The sequence below is a fragment of the Episyrphus balteatus genome, chromosome 2 (genome assembly GCF_945859705.1).
Source record: "Episyrphus balteatus chromosome 2, idEpiBalt1.1, whole genome shotgun sequence".
In the NCBI taxonomy this organism is placed as follows: domain Eukaryota; kingdom Metazoa; phylum Arthropoda; class Insecta; order Diptera; family Syrphidae; genus Episyrphus; species Episyrphus balteatus.
Window position 1 is genome coordinate 84,295,862 of NC_079135.1, and position 10,678 is coordinate 84,306,539.

General features: G+C 29.3%; 1 protein-coding gene across 1 annotated transcript in view; it reads left to right on the top strand.

Annotated features, from left to right (window-relative positions):
- The first annotated feature begins 6,569 nt into the window (after positions 1-6,569).
- The window catches only part of LOC129911006 (uncharacterized protein DDB_G0283357), a 171,932-nt gene continuing 167,823 nt past the window's right edge, over positions 6,570-10,678 (top strand). Inside the window, exon 1 of the mRNA XM_055988647.1 lies at positions 6,570-7,721. The gene's annotated coding sequence lies outside the window, so the exon portion shown is untranslated. The remainder of the gene's footprint in view (positions 7,722-10,678) is intronic.

Consider the following 10,678-nt stretch of genomic DNA (forward strand, 5'->3'; position numbering starts at 1 on the left):
TAGTATTTTTCAAAGTTCTTGTGTCCCAAACAGTTTAAACAGCAAGGAGGTGAGTCATCCTTAAAAAAAAAAAAACTCTTTATTTCGTTCGAACTTTGTCATGTACTGTTTACAGATTTATTCCTATCACGTCAAGAGTTTTTGGGCTAAACTCACCAATATTTTCGTTATATGCGGCCATGTTCCGCAATTCGAACGAAAGTGAATTCAAATCACTTTTCAATTTCACGTGAAATGAAATAAATATTCTTCATTTCGATCGGTTTTGAAAACTTCGAAATTGCTTCTAATTGTCAAAACTGAAGGATCTTCCATTTTTATTTTGTTTCTAGTGAAATTACTGCAATTGCAGATTCATTGAAAAAGGCCCCCAAATTCACGAACAGAAACAAAGTGAATTGAATTCGATTAGAAAATCTAAATGAGTGAAAAAATGCAGAACACCTAATTCACTTTCGGCAAGTGAATTCGCAAAAAGTGAAATGCAGAACGTGAAAGTCTCAAAAACTAATTTTGAATGAAAGTCTTTTTGATGTTTAATTCGAAATATATATGTTTTTTCGTAATATGTTGCTCTTTAATCCAAATCGGAAGCGCAAACTGCAATTTTCTTAAAGAAACCTGTTGACCACTTAGATTTTGAGATATCAAAAATTTCTATTTCCAATATCTTTGAAAAAAATATTATTAAAAAAAAAGTAAATATATGATCAAATACGGCGTTTTGAGAATGCATAAGAAGTATTGCAAAAATTTAACGGTAATGTAATTGGACGTCAAAATACTAAGAAAATTATCTAAAGAATTCGGAATTGGACTAAAATCTGAAAAAAAAAAAATTATTACAACCCTCATCGTCAGCTAAGGCTCTTACTCAAACAAACCCAAACAGCCGTTTCAGAATTTGGAGGGGGCTCGAGCATCTGTGATGCCTCTAAATCTCTAAGATTTACGAACAAGTTTCAGTTAATCATGTACATTTTGCAGAAATCAGCTAAATAAAAACATGATCTTGAAGGCTTGGGGGGGGCTTGAGCCCCCTGAGCCCCCCCCTCAATACGCCACTGATTTTAGTCTGGATTTTTGCTTTCCTTTCCGTACTATATTTTTTCTCTGATGTGGGTTCGCATTTTTTTCTTTTTCCTTTTTTTTGTGCTTTGAACAAAAAAAAAAGAAAATGTTACCACAGAGGCTATTGCTTTAAGTATATATAGAAGACTCAGAAACAGAGAAGTTATGCTGTGTGCTGTATGAGCTTGGATGCTGGAAGTCAATAAACTCTTTTAATATACGCCCGTTACCGTTATGGATGCGAACTGGGATGCATCGCTGCTGTCTGAATGTTCTATCTATTTTTAATTGCATTACCTAGTCTGGCATACTATACCTTCCTATACTCTCGTTTGTGTAGTATATATTTGTGCAATGCTAAGGATGAATGACTGCGAACAAGAGCTTAGTCGTGATTAAAGAATATTGAAATGTATAGAACTTCTTTAAAATGAAAAAAAAATAAAAAAGACATACAAAAATTAGATTTTAAATAAGTACTCTTAGTTTGTGGGTATTTTGAATTGAAAAAAACAAAATGAAAAACCATTCACATTTTTATTAATTCCATTGCTAAGCCAAAAAGCAAATCAACTTTTCCTTGAAATATTAATGAAGCTCTATTTTATAAAAGATTAAATATTATTAAAAATGCACCTTTTATTCGTATAAGCTTGGAAAGAAGAATTAAAGCAACGTACGTTAGATTATACAAATAAGACCAAATGTGTAAATAGAGGTGTACCTCAGGGTGGTGTCTTATCCCTTTATTATTTATTTCATTTTTCAACACAATTCTCGTAAAGTTAGAGAGAATAAAATGAATGCATTCGACTAATTGGATGATGTAGTGTTATTGTTGTGAGAAAACTTTGAATTCCAAATGATTTGAATGAAAAAATCGTCTTTTTCAAAGCCAATATTTAATTGTTATAGAAAAGGATTGAACACTAAATGAAATGAATGTGTTCACTATCATAAAGCAGTAACACAAAGTTTTGCTTGACAAAGCCCATGCATTTTTTTTTGACGTGATAACGTCTTATAAATCGATGAACAATGGCAACCACCACAAAAAAGTGACGCCATTTTCTCCCGTTCCACTCTCGCACTTTCGCAGTGCGGCTAAAATTTCGATTAAAAATTTAAAATAAACTATTAGAGATACAAAAATCTTCTTAGCTTATTTGAAAGATAATAACCTAAAGCTTAATCCAAATGAAGGATTTTTGAAAATTCCGTCATTTAATAGGGTAAATTTCATAAAATTCATTGCAAGACTGACAATGGTATTGAAAAAAATTATAAAAAACTTCAAAACTAAGTAATAAATGATTTTATAAAACTAAAACATGAGATAGACCTTTGACAAAGTACCTAGTGATTATAGGTAGGGGAAATTTTTTTTGACAATTTGAAAAACGTCAATCAAAAGATAATAAACAAAAAAGTAAGGGGTTTACTACGGATGTTTTTTTAAGTCTCTGCGTTTCGAAATATGAATTTTTGAAAATCACCTACTTATTTTGGGGTATTTTCGAGTGAGTTTTTATTTTTTAAAAGTTTTCGTAGTTATCAAAAATTCTCAAACATATAGAACATGTAGTCTAAAAAAATTGGTATTTTAAAATGATTTTTGACCGAATAACGAATTTTTTGACAGTTTTTAACCGTTTTATATTTTTATCTTTTTTTCTTCAACATATAAATGAATGAAATTTATATTTTTGATAGATAATAAACAGGGCTATATTTTTGCGAAATTTCAATCAATTTTGTATTCACAATTTTGAGATAATGGTAAAATAAAGTTTTATTTTTCAACAAGTTATATCTTTTGATCTAGAGCAGATAGATTGATGATTTAACGTTATTGAGCATCCTGGTGTTATTACACATAACTGTACATTCACTACAAGCTACACAATGTTAAATTAAAAAACTTGCGAAATACCTCAAAACACCTGTGGAGATCTTTTGATCATGAACAGCCACCAGTGTGGTAAGTACCGTAATCTCAGTTTGGAATTTCGATATGGTTATCTTTAAAAAATTCTAACTTTTTTTCTAGGCATCGCAGAAATAAGATATAAAAATAAATAAAATTTTTTATAGGTTGTCTAAAAAAAATTGATTCAATATTCTAGCTCTTTTTGTAGATGCCTAATAGACACGATCGATATATATATTTTGAGCTGAAGCCATAAGCTTCCAGGTGGTATAAAATTTATTATAGGTTGTTATATCAAAAAAATGAATTTTTGGGTGGTGGAAATGATCTTTTCACTTTTTACTTGCTCTATAGGGCAAGTATTGGTTTCGTGTAGAAAAAAAAATTCGAGTTTATAATCAAAACCAACATTACGATGATGGAGAAGATCAAAAAAGTAGTTTTCGTCATGCCGTCCGTCGGTCTGTGCGTGTGTGCGTCTGTGCATCCATCTGTACATCGAGCTAGGGCCTAAACGGATGGATGGATTTGCTTGAAACTTGGTACAGATGATTTTTACGTAAACCCCTACACCCGTTTTTTTTATTTTTTTAATATCTCTTCTTTAACGCATATCTCCCATATAACGTTTTCGAGGTAGGTATTGCAACTTTCTCGAAAACGGCTCTAACGATTTCGATTAAATTTGGTGTACATAATACTCTTATTGATTCTAACAAAACTGCGTTTTTAGTTTTTCTTAATAAATTCGGAGAACGGAAATATGGCGTTGCCGTTTTTAAAAAATTGACATATTTTTAAAGTTCATATATTTCATCAAAGCATAAGTCAATTTTATTCAAAATTTACAGAAATCATTTTGAAGTGTCAAATGTAAAAAAAAACTAAAAAAGTTTTTGAAAAAAAAATTTCTAAAAAGTTTTTGGAAAAATTTTTTTTAACTTTCAATTTTTTTTTTTATTTTTTTTCTCGACACTAAACAAAATCTTAAATTTCCAATAGATATTTAAGATAAAGATACTTTGAACTACAAGAGCAAGTACGTGCGACCCAGTCGTGCATTTTATTTCATGAGAAATGATTGTTTTTAATAAATTATTTTAATGCTTTTTGCGCATTGTAAAAATTTAAAAATGGTATTATTTTTTAGAAGAAATACTTGGCTTTTAAATGGCATAATTTTTTTTGTAAGCTTTCAAAATAAAAAAAAAATTAATATAATGAGAAAATAAAAAATGTATTTTATTTTAGCTTTTTCTTGTAAATTATGATTGTTTGAAATAAGTAAACGCTTCAATTGACTCATTTTAAAAGCACACAATCTGTTTTCTTACGACGTTATCACGTAAAATCATTGTCCGCAAGCCGGCCTTACAGACAACCTCTTTTTTTCTATTTTTCACAAATATTGATAGGAAAGGTTATTACCAGAGAGGTTTTCTTCAGATCATTTTATTTATTTTATTTGTTATCGTTTTTGATGTACATTTAAAAATGCAACACCAAATCACCCACTGATTCAAAATGTCACAGAGATATATTTTTTGCTTTTATACCCCTAGGTAAGGTACATTCATGATATCTTTAGAAGAGGATGTCATTTTTGTTCACTTTATTGACAACGCCCGTGATATCCTGTTTAGCCTAAAGTGATAATACTACGATATGTATTTATAGGCGTCAAATTGAAGTGCAATTTTTTTGTCTAAATGTTATAATAAAAAAAGGCAAAAAAGGAAATTTAGCTTGTATCGTATTATGAGTTATAGGTACTGCATTTTAGTTTCGTTGAATTTTTCCATGCAATATGTATTACTTGATACAAAATTAGAAATACATGGAAAAAACTTAAAAAAACAATTATTAATCATAAAATTACGATGACAAAAACATTGGTACATTTTTAAACCTTATATTTAACTGCAATAGAAAGGCAATTTTTAAAAATTATTTATGTCTAGTGTGTTCGGTGCGGCGGCGGGCAGGATGTTCGACTAGCCAAAATTGTTTTAAAGTCTCTCAATCAGTGGACTTAGCTCCAAGGAACTTATGCTTCTGCACCTCCGCGGACACATTTTGAGTCAATAGAGGAGTCACAATTCGAATTGAAGAAGTAATAGAAGACGCATCCGATTAAGGAATTTTTCAAAATATTTTCAGAATTGAAAGAGACGTTGGCATACCTAGGTTTATTGCCGTGAACTACTTAATTTGAAGGCGATTAAATAGATTTAGAAGAAGAAGAAGCCAACAAAAGCAACAATTTCAAAGGCATTCTAATTCTCTGAAGTGTATTTCAAATACAAAAAGTACACTTTTTATAATATAATTAATTTTCTAAAAAGTTAAAAAAAACTTTTAGTGTAAATAGTCTATTGAATAGATCCTTTTGAATGGAACAAATTCGTTCAAGATTTTTTATTGCTGATAATGATTCCTTGGCATAAAAGAATACTCCCCCCAAAAGTGCTACTAAATCCATTGGTGCATTTCTGAGAAAACGGCAACACTGGTCGCATTTCAGTTTTTTTTGATTTAACTCGAAAACTAAACCTAACATTAAAACGGTTCAAAGACACTTTTCATAGCAAATTAAATTTTCTGTCAAATTTGTTCTATTTTTGCTCTGGAGCTTCGGTCTATTAAATAGACTAAAAGTGAAGTTAAATAAAGTAAATTAATTACGTATACGCCACAGTACCCAGTATCGATAATAGTTTATAATACTCATATGGCTATTTTTTACATTGAAATATTTAAGTAGGTATAGCTAGAATAACAGTAGATAGGAATTCCAAATATTCAAACGAGATTCTTGCAACTGTATTTGAAGATTTGACGCAGTGTTCTCAGAAAAATGTTCAATACCTTAAATCATTCTGAGAATTGCAACATTAGCTTCAAAGTTAGAACGGAGATATTAGATTTGATGCTTTGCTTTGTGCAATCACTACAAAGGAATTGACTGTGATCGAAACTTTTTTTTTTTTTATTCAGTGAATAGAATTCATTTCAAGTTAAACTCTGTTTAACTTCAAATTTCTCTCAATAAACTATCCAAAATGGAATGATTTCTTTACAAAATAAAATAATAACATTATAACAATTTAAAGACAATTAAGTTAAACCAGAAATACCCTGTTAAAATCAATCAAATCAAAAATACTTACTCTATTTCCCTAATATTCTATTCATTTATTCAGTGGTAAATTTTCCAATAAAACTCTAATACAAAACACAAAATTTGTTCAATATCCCTTAGCTCCCATTTTCGAAAATTCTCTTCTCCAAATATACGCAAATAATAATAAATCAGCTGTTCCAAATGACTCCCCCATTTGTATATAGTCTGGAAGTTCTGATTTTATTTGCACAAAAAAAAAAAAACCATTCAAACAGCTAAAAAACCCAACAAAGCCCCAAAAAATTGAATGAAAATAGTGTAAATAAATATAATAAAATTCTCTCTCATTCCTAGAAAATAAAAATCTACAACAAAATATTAAAAAAAAAAAGACTAAAACAGAGCAACAGATCCTGCGCATAAGAAAAATTCTCAATCATTATTCTCTCTTCGCCGTAAAAAAAAACGGATACCAGGCAAATTTCAAGGCAAGGAAACATTTTCACAGGCATACGAGTCGTGTTCCATCATTATTAAACTTTAGTTCTGCGAAATCGTTCAAACTTTATAGATGCATTGTTAAAATTCGGTTGATGCGTCTGTAATATCGGGGCACTTTCCAAATTTCCTGTTAACCAAAGTTCGCCAGATTGTTTCCTTGTTTTTTTTTCTTTTGAATGCTCTTTTTTTTCAATCAATCAGAGTGAAAATGCTTCGGGACAAGGTTAATAGATCTCATTCTCTTGTTTTGTATTCTAATTTCACGGTGAAAAATGTGCACTTTGACATGGGAATAAGGGGATTCACTCCTTAAAGGAATACCACCTTGATTTAAAAAAAAAGTGGGTACACACCATATGCCATAAGTGAATTTGATTTTTTAAACAACATTTTCTGCTCCCAGGTGAGGCTGCAGGTCTTCCGTCGCGTTGTCGTTTTTTTTTTTTTTTTGCTACCCCCTCAAGGTCTCGTCGATAAAATACGAGTAACAGAGTGTGATTTGGTGCGTGCAAAATATAATCTGTTGTTGTTGTTGTTGTTGCCATCAGCCTGTGGGTTCTGTAATTTCATCCCCTTCAAAATATATGTGTGTTTTTTTTTTTTTGTTACAATTATTACGGTGATTAAATAAATTAATGTTCTCACAGCCAGCAGGCCTTAAATGGTGTGATGGTGAAAATGATGGGATCGTGCAAATGCCTAGAGCACGCTCCACATGTATAATTATTCGCTAATTAATCAATTAGTATTAAATAAATAGAGAAGAAAAAAATTAATGCTGGGATGCTCAGAGAAAATTTTGTGCTGTGTGTGTGTCTATCTAACCAAGTGGATAATTCCTGTGAATTGTTTGTTTTTTTTTTTTTCCACACAAAATGTTTACAGTGAAGTGTTATCCTTCGCATGTGTAACAGCTTTTTCGGATTATTATTGTTTGCAATAAAGGAATACTCAACTCGTATCCAGACAACTGCACACATATACACACTTTTTAAGCTTCATTTAGAAACAAAAACAAACAAAATCTGAGTTAAGAAAAATTCTGAAAGTATAACGATTTTGAAGATATAACAAGGATATTATAACTGACATAAGGTATGTAGACATAATAAATATAATATGTCTTAATGGACTACTAAAGAGCTAGATACAAAGATTTTTATTGAATTTTGTGTTTTAAGAATTTTGGCTTGAAAAGGATCGAATTTGCTTTTCAAGTGAAAATATGCTTGAGTAACTGACAAATGGCAGGATGTTTTTAGTTTTATTAAGTCGTTGAAAGAGAAATTGTTTAAATTTAAAAAATATATGTAAACTCTAGCAGCTGTTTCCTTATTTTTTTTTGAAAAAGTCGTACAATTGTAATATTTAAAAAAAATCAAAATTATAAAATTACAGATTTATAAAATAAATTGATTAAGTTTGAATGTCTGCAAAATGACTTAACAGATAGTTACAGTTAGTTAAATCGTAAAATGAATCTTTTAAGTAGATTCTCATGAAAATGTATGATTCTGTGTACGTGCCAACTATTTTCTGAGAACTTTAAAAGCTAGGATTAAATGAGGCTTTCTTCAAAGATGATTTCCGTCCCCCTCCTTTCTGGTTTGGTGTGACAGTTAATTATTCTGAATATAATTCTAAGAAGTGCTATATAGGGTAAATAGAGGATACAAACTACCTATAAACTGTCCATATGGAAGGAAAATTAATAACTCGTTGTTTGAGTTGTAAGAAAGGTTGTTTTTACTTGCGATATAGGTACTATATATCAAGTTATGCATTCGTACAAAAAAAAAAGTTGAGATAACATTTTTCCATGACATTACGATGGTAGAGAATGCCAACAAAATGGGTCCCGAAAGTCCGTCTGCCTATCTGTCGGTCAGTCTGTCTGTCTGTCTGTATAAGGAGCTACAGCCTAAAAGGATGGACCGATTAATGTCAAACTTGGTATGTAGCGTTATTTGGCGACTTTCCAGAGGGGTTTTTGGAATTAATTTTTTTGGACCAAAAATAACGGTACTTTTCATATACCGATTTTAGTAAAATTGAAATATCTCGAAAATGGCTCCAACGATTTCGTTTAAAGAATTCAAATGTAAGTTTTAAGACAAGGTCTATCTTTGAATGAAAAAGTTTTTTTTTGAAAATCATTATTAACGGTACCATAGAACCGTTTTTTTTTTTCAAATCCGATTATCTCCGAAATTGCTTATTCGATTTCAACGAAACTTTTTGTGAGGAAGCATTTATACAATTTAAATATAAATAAAAAAAAAAAACAAATTTCCAAAAAAATAATTTTTGGATTTTTAAAAAAATTTGGAAATTTTTTTTTTGAAAAATCAAATTTTCGAAAACGGGACATTGATATTTTTAAACATTTTTTCCAAAAAAATTAGTTTTTTAAAAAACGGCTCTAAAAATGCACCTTAACATATCAATCAAAACTGCATACTTGTTTTGGAGGGCAATTTGATTTCAGATTTCAGATTAAACGATTTTTTTTTCCAAATTTCTATATAAAAAGTCTTAAAAATATAAGCCACTTTAACTCTAAGAGCAAGTTCGTGCGACCCAGTCGTGCATTTTATTTTTTTCTCAAAACCAGTCTAGAATTTCAGTAGTCCTTAGTGGGATACGAATCAAGCAGGTATTAATTTAAATTATATATGCATAAATGACTAACTGAAAAATATAATAAAAGTTGGATTACTCATCAAGAAAATTTCTGCAAGAATTTCAACAAAACTTCTAAGAAAAAAAATTTTAAATAAGATTGATAAGTTTAGTTATGAAAAAGGACATTTTTGGTTATAAGTTGTTATAGTATGAAATATTTTCTTCAAGTTGACATTTAAATCATTAAAATCAAACGAAAATTGTAAAAGATAAATGATCTTTTATAAACTACCAAGATTTGGGTCACTCTGGTGTATGTGTAACATTAAATTAAATTTCAGGAATTTAAATCCGAATATTTCAAATACTTTCTTGATTTTTTTTTCAAAACAAAATCTTAGTTAACTTTAGAGAAAAAAAAGTAAAATTAAGCACAAAATTTTACTTCGAAAAAAAAAATTAAATTAAATTAAATTTTATTTTTTGAAAAAAAAAAATTAATATAATAATCATTTTTGAATTTTTCTTGGTCATATTTTAGTTGAGCTTTTTAATACTTTTTATTTTGATGAATTATATTGATGAATGCAGAAGTTACAGCTGTTCATACATTGCAGGGTCAAGAAAAATAGCATCAGTTCCGATTGAACAAACAAAGTTTTAGTTTTTCAAAATAGCTTCACTCCGTAGTTTGTTTCAATTTCAATCCAAAAAAAAAATTAAAAAATAATAAAATTTGTAGTCTGAGAAAGAAACAAACACAAAACAAATAGGTCGTTCTAAAACAACGACCAAAATTACCGCTTTTTATACTCTCTAAATTACAATTGCTCAAAATTAGAAATTATAAGGTCGAATATTTTAAGCCTTGTTTATTAACTAATAAATAAAATTTATTTCGTTCAATTTTATTTTAATAAATGCGAAAGTGATCTATTAATTTATAAAAGTTTAGCCGTTTATGTGATGGTATCACCTCCCCCCCCCCCCCCCCCTTAGCTTCTTTATTATATTTCATGTTTTATTTTTTTTTTAATGCATTTTACTTTTTTTATTTTATGTTTTTAAAAGCATTTTAAATGAACAGTATTCGTGTAATAACATTTTCATTTAGATACTAGGAACCTTTAAGATTTCTATTTTGTAGAATCTAATTTAATCTAAAAGAATTCTAAATCGGGTATTAGTACAATTTTTTGGCGTTTTATATATTAAAAACAAACTTTAAGTCTACACGATTTAACAATTTATATTTAAAATTGGAACTTTATCATCGTTTTTAAAGAATGTGATTTTATCAATAAGACCACTGTAGGAGCACCGAAAAGTCTCCATTTGAACAAATATTTTTTTTTTTAAACTACTTAAACACAACCATTCAACAATAATTTTATCACTGTGCCATCACATTATAATGGAGTCATTGG